This window comes from Lissotriton vulgaris, chromosome 7 (genome assembly GCF_964263255.1).
Source record: "Lissotriton vulgaris chromosome 7, aLisVul1.2, whole genome shotgun sequence".
Taxonomy (NCBI): Eukaryota; Metazoa; Chordata; class Amphibia; order Caudata; family Salamandridae; genus Lissotriton; species Lissotriton vulgaris.
Window position 1 is genome coordinate 1,227,860,486 of NC_141695.1, and position 9,888 is coordinate 1,227,870,373.

Consider the following 9,888-nt stretch of genomic DNA (forward strand, 5'->3'; position numbering starts at 1 on the left):
TTTGTAATTGAACTCAAACAAACCATTCTTCTATCTATTATTTGAAATTCCCCCTCAAAATGTATTTTTTTTTTAAATGGATAATTTTTTATTTCAACAAACCATTCATATTTAAATCCAAAATGTTTTTAAATTCAAGTTTCCCATTTTTGTAATTAAAAATAATGTAAATTTTTTTTAAAATATTTTTTTACATTATCTTAAACAGTGAATCAACAGTACAAACATTTTTCGAACTTAAAATTCTCATTCAAATTCATCTCAAACTTAATATGTAACACCATATAAAATATCCAAATTATTCTAACTCACTTTTTTATCGCTATCTAAAACATAATTTATTTTTGTCATTTCCTACCTGCAAATATACTCGCTAAGCAACTTGATTTTTTGAAAACATTAACATAAAAATCTGATCAACTAACGCATTATCGAAAAATATCTCCTACTAAACCAACAGATAATAATAATCAATATTTGAAAAGTAACACAAAAACCAGTATGTAAAAAACTTGATAAAACCAAAAACACACTTTTGTGACATCTAACGATACTATCTTCTTTTCTTTTCAAACTATTTCCTTAAATCTATACACTTCTCTTTTCAGCAAACTTTTATTTACGTTCAAAATGTATTATAACAAAGAAAAATTACTTATTTTCATTAACTTATCCGTTTCCCCATCTCGAAATACGACCCGAAGAAAGGCATATTCTACTAACTTGATCGGCAACATGTTGAATATATATCCAAAACATCATATTTTACTTATGCAACCTCTCCTTATCCTTACTTAGCAATATATATATCCACAATGTTTACTTGAACTAATTTAAAAGTATTTTAAGTTTCCTACCTGTGCGCAGATCAGCTTCCAGCTGCTTCCTCCAATAGATGCTGTTCAAAATAGCCGCTTGCGTCGACGTTAACGTGACAACGTGATACAAAGCAACTAAGATAAAAAAAGGACAATTATACAAAGGTATTATTTTTGATATGTAAATTATTTAATAAAAATAATAATCATGTATAAAAAATTAATAAAAATATGTTTTATTTGTAATAAAATTATCTTCGTTATAGTTTATTTTTTTAAATAAAAACATTTTGAAAACAATAAAATCTCTTTCTTTATATTTTTTACTTTTCTTAATTATACCTTTTTTATGAATATTTTACTTTAATAAATGTTAAATATATTCACTTACCCTAATGCTGATTGTATTTCCATGATTTTCTGCCTATAACCTGCTTTTCTAGGACTTTCAAAAGCATGATGCGGGTTGCAATGGAGAAGCTATTGAAATAAAAGGACAAATCACGCCATAGAAAACAATGTTAAAACGTGGGAAAAAAACAAACTTTGCTTACTTAATAAAACCCTTGTAATATAAAAATATTAAATAATTTTCTAAAATAGTTAAAAATACATCGCAGTATTTATAAATTATACGTTTCTTTTTTTTATTTTTTAGCAAAATATTAAAAATAATTTTTTAAAAATCTCTCTACAAAGTAATATCAATGTAAATTAGAAAACCATAAATAAACTTACTTTATATATATATATTTACTTCGAATTTTTTTTTATTTTGAAATACCTTCAAAAATTAAATTAATAATACAAAATACTATCCAATTTTAATTTTAATATTTCTTTAACTAATACAGTCGTATTTAAACTTTTCAAAATCAATAAAAAAAATGAAATAATATTATTTATTTCCATAAAAATACTTACTTTTTATATATAAAACTTTTTAATTTTTTTATTAAAAAAATCAAAAATATTTTAATATTATATATAATACTATTTAACTTTAAAAAAAAAAAATCTTAAATATTTTAATAAAATTAATTTAACAAAAAATAATATATTTACGATGTAAAAACATGCGTTGTAACAGCACTTGCGTTGTAATAGCATACGTTGTAAAAACATGCGTTGTAACAGCACTTGCGTTGTAAAAGTTGCGTTGTAAAAGTAGTGCGTTGTAAAAGTTACGTTGCAATGGCTGTTTCCCTTTACATTCATGAGCCAGGTAGACAGCTAATTGCAGTCGAATCAGTGATACCTTTCGCGGAGATAGCTCAGTGGTTTGATGCTAAGTGAGATATCCCGATCTACAATGCAATTGTTCTTTCTTTCTTTCTTTCTTTCTTTCTTTCTTTCTTTCTTTCTTTCTTTCTTTCTTTCTTTCTTTCTTTCTTTCTTTCTTTCTTTCTTTCCTTCTTTCTTTCTTTCTTTCTTTCTTTCTTTCTTTCTTTCTTTCTTTCCTTCTCCATCCACCTTCTTTTTTTCTTGTCGTCTTTCATTCTTTCCTTCTTTGATTCTTTATTTTTCTTTGCTTTCTTTTTTCTTGCCTTCTTGCTTTCTTTCATTTCTTTAATTTCTTCCTTTCTTGCTTGCTTGTTGTGTTGCCTTCCTTCTATCTTTCTTGCAGCCAATGCTAGGCTGATTGGCTCTTTTAGCTGTGTATTCGCGAGGATCTTTTGATTTGACCAAAATTATGTGATTGACATAGTTACCTATAGGGTTTTTAAAACAGGCTTCATTCGTTAAACTGTGGTTGTGACATTCACACTTTTTTCTACCCACTCCATCATGCATCAAGGAGAAAAGGATCAGCCCACTTCATCCATTACCTGACTACATTATGATTTACTGCAAACTGACATTTCACAAGGAGCACATCTACACAAGAAAATTGTTCCCTTCAGTGCCAGGGAGTACTATGGTTAAGTGTGCTTTTCAACTTAAATAAATTGCCTTTAGTCAATTTTTTTTAGATTGACAAGTGCCTGGCAGCTTCCCGAACAATAACGTTTTGCTCAATCCACAATAAAACTAAACAAGAAATGTCAAAAGGCTGGCAGCCAACATCAGACCTAGTAGGTTTACTATTGCTTGGAAGAAATGATCTCCTACATGACTTACTGATCCCTTAAAAGCGCAAAAAATAACTAAGCTTCCGAGCAGTGAGCCAATGTAGAGCTAGTTTCAATATTAAAAACATTATAAATATGATCAATTTGTAAGAATGCTGCCCTCTGGTGCCCAGCAACAGAACATGACCCACGTCTTTTTAGACAGCTTAGGGACAATATTGGGTTCATTTTGTTTTTCTTTGGTATTAATTTGTAGTAGAGAGAGAGACAATGCAATCTCGGAGCACCAGCGCCTTCATTTCAATGAAGGAGCTATTTAAGTAATCTAGTCCTCTTACAGTATAGATCCTTTACTGTCCATTTCCTGCTTATTTAAAATATGGTGACTTTCTTCCAGCTTCAACCTTTGCATCTTGGATGTCCATGTATTACCTCTAGGTGAATTAATAGACGTTACTTTCACTATCTCACCCCAGCATGTGTTTTACCTTTTTTATGGCAAAGGTAAATACCCAGGCAAAAACAATATACATATCTGGCAAGAAAATGTGATATATCATACAATCAAATATACACAAGAAGAAATTAGAGCAACCACATGCTATGATAACATAGAAAATTTAATTATAGTGATAAAAATTGATATGGACATGTTCAATCATACAAAGAATTATGATTAAAATGAGATAAAAGTAAAACAATTATTAGATCATCACAAAATAAAAGACAGGTAAGTGTTGGTGCCAATACTCTAATATATTTTGGATGTAAAAAAGAGGGGAGGGATTTTTATTTTTCTAGGAAGGAGAGACATGAGCAATTTATGTGTCTCTACAACCATTAATGGAGATTCCACATGAGGATTTTTTACTTTGCATGTTATATTGAGACTGATGGTGACCGTAACCTTTTCACAGAAAAGATGTATTTATATACTGAACTTATTCATGAAGAGAACCTATTTATATTCTAAGATTCAACTTCGGTTGTATCTATTGCACTCAACGAACATTTACTCAGGTATCTAGGATTATATTATACATTGGGGAAGTCTTCGGGGTAGTCTTAAATTTGAAAGCTTCTATTTCCTATAGAGTTTCTTAATTAAAACAAAAACCCTAAAGGATCTTTCACGTGGGTGTATATCAACTCTCGCCTTTAGAGTGCTTCATGTAGCATTCGTCTTTCAGACTGAGAAAAGGTTAAACGCGGAGTTCTTAACTATGAGCGGCTTTCCAGTTTTAAAAACCTGTTAAAAGAGTAGTAATAGTAATTGACTTACCAATTCATTATTTCATTATTTCATTATATTTTGTTATATTCCTACCAAAAATGACAAATTTGAAAAATACCTTTATTTTATTGTCGCCGTGTGTCTAGATTTCGGGTGCACGAAGCTTTATGAGTGGCGGACATCCATTTTATTAAAAACAATCTAGAAAAAGATATATATAGAAGGATATTGTGTGTAGATGTCCATAAAAAAAGGCAACGATTCAGACGTAAACACCCTTGAACTTAGGGATCTTACCTTTAAAAGAAAATAAGCTCATCAAAGGACGTAATGACCCAGTTACCGTTGGAACAGATTCAATTAAACCAAACACATGGGCGTAGAGCGGGTAGTAGTGTTCAATGATTTGCGATTCCGCTGCCAATGGCAAAAACGGTTATTTAGTAACATGATATTGCATTATGGTATTCTAATTTCTAATACCTATTTCAGGGATCTTTTACCTTCTAAACAAGGCAGCAATGTCTGGATGCAGTTTCAAATTGCGTGTAGCTGTTCGAACGGATCACAGCAGCACATACATTTCACTTGGAATCGCTGCTGTTTGTTCCCAGTGAGCGGGAGCTGCCGACAAAATATAGTACATGGATATTACTGATTGGGACTGGGAACAAACACCGGCGGTGTGCAGCAATGGCCCTGGAGCGAGAGGCCAAGTGACTGGAGGCGCTGGGGAGGCCGAGAAGAGGACCGCGAGGTGAGGCCTTGAAGTGACTGGGCCCGGGGTGCCGGGAACTGAGGAAGGTGAGCCACGTTTGCCAGCAATGCGGAGAGGCAAGGAAGCCCCACTGTGCGTGCCCGAAGCAAGAGGAGAGAGGCGGACGTTGGGATCCGGCCAACGGCGGGCACTGAAAGTTAGCGGCTGAAGAGAGGAAAGCAGGGAGGCAGGCTGCAGCGCGCCCACCCTGGAGCTGGTGTACACTGCAGGATAAAACCTTGGCTGAGGGAGGCGGCGGAGAATCGGCGGACTCCTGTGGTGCACTGCGGAGGCCCAGTGGCGGGCAAGAGAGGTGAGCGGCCACTGCGGGGATGCTGTTGGAGCCTGATGCCGGCCGGTGAAACATTGGGGCATGAGACATTGCGAACCGGCTGACTAACGACTGCGGGGGCATAGGACGCTGAGGCCGGAGCCGAGGGGCAAAGCGAAGGCACCAACCATTGCAATCGGAGCAAGGGGGCACAACAGGATGGAGGAGGTTGGGGCCGCAAGGTGCAGAGGGCGCGGCAAGCCGCAGATTACATTCCCCGGGCACCATTTCGCCTCGGGAGCCATTTTGCACGTCCACATGATCTGAGGCCCCTGCCCCCTGGATCACATCAGTCATTCCGCCTGCTGCGGACATCGCTAGGCGTTGAGACCGCACCAGCAGCATGTAACCGAGTGGAGAGGGGAACACCCCCCCCTGCATTGCTGGAGCAGGGGTACACCTAGGAGAGAGTTGCTGCCCGCAATCACATGCCAAGCTCCAGAAAGGCACACACTGCGGGGTCAGACTTAACCTGTGTGGTAAGCGGCTCCCAAGGATCCGGGCAAAGGCGCCAGGTGGCGGAGACCTACCACAGCTAATCCCCAATTTACCAGCACACAGCCTTACCTGCTGGAACAAACCTGATCCCCCTGCAGTTCGGTGCCCCATGGGACAGCGGCAGGAAGGAGACTAGACCCTGGTGAGCGCCCGGGATACAGCGCGCCGGGCATTTACTGGCTGCGGGGCACTGGGCATTGCAGAAGAAGCCGGGAGACACGGACGGGCGGCGGAGAAGGAGACACGAGGTACGGGGAGTGTGACTGGCCGCAGACTGTACTCCAGGGGTGCCATTTTGAATCAGAGGCCATTCTAGGCACCCAAATGATGAGAGGACCCTGTCCCTAGGCCACAGCGGTGCTGCCAGACACTGAGACTGCACCAATACTACGGAACTGGGAGGTGAGGGTCCCATCTGTGTGACAGGTATGGGATGCATCTGGGAGGTTCACTGTTGTTTGCGCCCCGCACCCACCTGACAAGAGGCGCGCGTCGAAAGTCTGGAGCCAGCCTGTGCGGAGATCAGTTCCTAATCGCCCAAGAGTAGATGCCCACCGGCGGAGGCCTACTGTAGCTCATTTGCGTTTTGCTAACGCGCAGCCATGCCTGCCGGAGTAAGACAGCTGCCACTAGGAACAAGGCAGGCCAAGGAAAATTAGAGAGAAGGTTGCTAACTGTTTCTCCTGGCCCTACCTGGTTGAACAAGCCTGATTCATCATCAGTTTCGACTAGCAACCGAACTGGCCAGGAAACGATTGGTGGAAGGTTGCCGCCTGTACTCACTGACCCTGATAGGAGAGGTCTCATAAAGGAGTCTGGGAGTAGGACTGTGAAGTACATTATCCTTGGACGCCTGGGCGACGGCCTCTGGGGGCCCATTTCATCTCAGCTGGTGTCCGCCTAGTTGGCGCACAGTGTCTGTAGATTGGCCGATAGGAACAGGAGCCCCTCCTCACCCTCTGACATCGCTCCTGGGCCCGCAGCCAGCTGTATTGATGCCCACGCACAGCAAATTGTAATGGGCAGGCTTCGGGACAAAACACAGACGAGGCAACAGGACGCGAGCGGCCCCGACCTCCCGCAGAAACAGAGGCGGATGGCCATGGAACCCACGGCCAAAATGGACACGGTTCCAGCGGCGGTGGAACGCATTGGGTCGACCTTGGAGAAAACTAAGTCGTCCCTGGAACGACGGATTGATAAAGTCACATCTGACTTCACGCTGCTACATGCCGACCAACGTAAATTGTCGGAGTCAGTCACAGAACAGTGCCAAGCGGTCCAGGAACTGCAGCCTGTGGTGCGCAGCCATGCCTCTGCCCTGCAAGATCTGATCGATAGAGTCCATGCGCTAGAGGACCGCGCGGAGGATGCGGAAGGACGCTCTCGGCGCAACAATGTCCGAGGGTAGACCTGCCAGAGGGGGAAGAAGGGACAGACCCTGAAAGATACACAGAGACCTGTCGGCAGACAATTTTACCGACTGGAGTGCTGTCCCCTCATTTCGTGGTGAAAAGGGCACACAGGGTACCGGCGCAAGCCCAGAGGCCAGGAACTAGGCCCCACCCATTTCTCTTCAAGCTCCTCAACTACAGAAACCTGGATAAGGTGCTCAGAGAAACTCGGAAGATAAGTGACCTTCAGGTGGGCAACAGTCATGAGATGCTTTTCCTGGACTACACAGCAGCAGTACAAAGGAGGCGTGGCTCATATATGGCAGTGAAGAAGCAGCTGCGGGACCTGGAACTGCCCTACTCATTGCTGTTCCCCTCTCGTCCGCATGTGGTCTCCAAGGAGGGTACTCGCTTCTGTGAGGCTCCGTTGGAAGTCTGGGACTGGTTGGAGGAAACCGGGCAGTGGACGGGGACGCGGCCGATGGGGCCCGGAAGACGGCGGATGGCAAGAGCAACGCTCCAGGAGGAGGAGGAGGAAGAGAGAGGGCCCGGCGAGGAACAGGCCTGGGACAGACAGTGCCCAGCCCAGGGAAGATGCGGTAAGAATGGCAGGAGGCGCTGGCGGCGGTCACGACACTGAGCGCTGAATCGGCACGGAGGCCCGGACCATGGACCACAGAGTGGGATCGGAGCAAGCGGTTCGTCTTCACTATCCACTGTAATGTCAGAGGATGCTACGCTGCCTGTGGTGACACCCCAGACAGCGGACTACATAATGTGACTGATGGCGGACCTGGGTTAGACTACTGTATTGTCTGTGTACAGTGCAAGGTCCATTGTATCCTTTATATGACTGCTGTAGCATACTGATATACTTTACTGCTGGCTCTGGATCCCCACATTTGCGCAAACCTAGAACTAGGAATTGCTAGTGCAGCGCAGGCACACAATCGCGCCTTCCTCTGGGGCACGGGTTTAATCACCATTGTGAGGGGTGGTCTACATGGGTGACCCGCACCAGCCCGGCCCGCTTTATTGTCTGTGCTTCACCAACCATATCTCAGCAGCACTAAGGGCCCTAGATGAGGGAGCAACCTGATGACATCACTGACTGCGCGTTCCCCCACACGCACGTAAATTGCAGTCACGACACTTTAAACTGTAGTCGCATTGCCTAGACTGGACGCATCCCCCTTTGGGAATACGCCCATAAAGTTACAATGTTAGTTCTGGTTCGCATGTTTCAGATGCGGCACTTAGGAATTCCCGCCCGAGAGCCTGCCCCTTGGCCCAGCATGACGCGCCCCCTGAATCCCCGGGTGGCTACACTACAACACAATACATGGCGTGTACTTACATCATGATCTGGAACATTCGCGGCATGCACACCCCGGCGCGTCGGTACTCTGTCTTCGCATATATGCAGCGTCACCAGGTGGGGATTGCACTTCTTCAGGGGTCACACATATCCCGAGTAGAATTAGAGAGACGACGCAGGCAATGGAGGGGGCAAGTTCATGGTACGACCTATTAAGCGCGCGCGCGCGGCACTCTGATATGGGTGAGGGCAGGTGTTCCCTTTGCATGCACTGACACGCAGGTAGATCCAGAGGGGAGGTACTCCTTTGTGAGGGGGAGGCTCAATGGACAGGAGATACTGCTGGGCTCCATTTATGCCCCCAACACTGAGTAACCTGCCATCCTGTGATCCCTAAACCACATACTTCAGCGATACACAGGCCTTCCCTGGCTGTTGGGCGGTGACTATAATATGGTGCTGGACACGAATTTAGACCGCTCCTTTCCGCCCCTTCGTGCAGTGGCAGCGACCTCGGCAGCGCAGGCTCACAGGGACTGGTTAACACAATGGGGCATCCACGACCTTTGGCGTGCGCAGCACCCTACAGACAAAATATACTCATACTACTCGGCGGTGCACGTTCTCCATGTCCGTCTGGACCGAATTGTAGGCTCCCAGTCCCTGCTCCCACTTCTAACTAAATCGGTGTACCTGGGTAGGACGCACTCAGATCACAACCCCCTATGGTTTCAGCTTAGCTGGGAGGTGGATAGACCCCCAGTGCCCACTTGGAGACTACAACCGGCCACGCTGGAAGACGCTGAGTTTAGGTCTTCATTGGGCACTGCCATCCTATCCTACTTTGAGGAAAATGAGGACTCAGCGAGCGACCCTATGGTGGAGTGGGATGCCCACAAGGCAACTATCCGGGGGCACTGTCTAGGGGCCACACGGAACATCTGCGCACAGGTGTCCGCGTCTCTGACCGGCATAGAGTCCAAGCTTCTGCAGTATGAGCGGGAGGGGGAAGGAACGGGCAGGCATGCGCTAAAGCTTGAGGAGCTTCGTGGTGAGCATGCTGTCTTACTTGAGCGACTGCGATGCCATAACTATGCAGAGCATACTGCCAAGACGCACGCGAAGGCAGATAGGGCTGGCCGTTTGCTGATCTGGCTGATACGGACAATGGAGCGCAATGCCCCGATTGGTGCCATCCACTTGGGCGACAGGACAGTGGTGTACACGCAGCGCGAGATCCACTGGGCGCTGACGGATCACTACCAGGCCCTGTACAGAGCTCGAGGTACTGGTCGGGAATGTGTGGTGGCTGAATTCCTGAGGTCGGTTGGATTGCCTAATGCCCCAGAAGCCCAGAGGGCGGAGCTGGATTCCCCGCTCACGTTGGAGGAGGTGGGAGATGGGATCCAGGCACTGGCGACTGGAAAAGCGCCGGGGCCAGACGGCCTGCCGGCTGAATACTACAA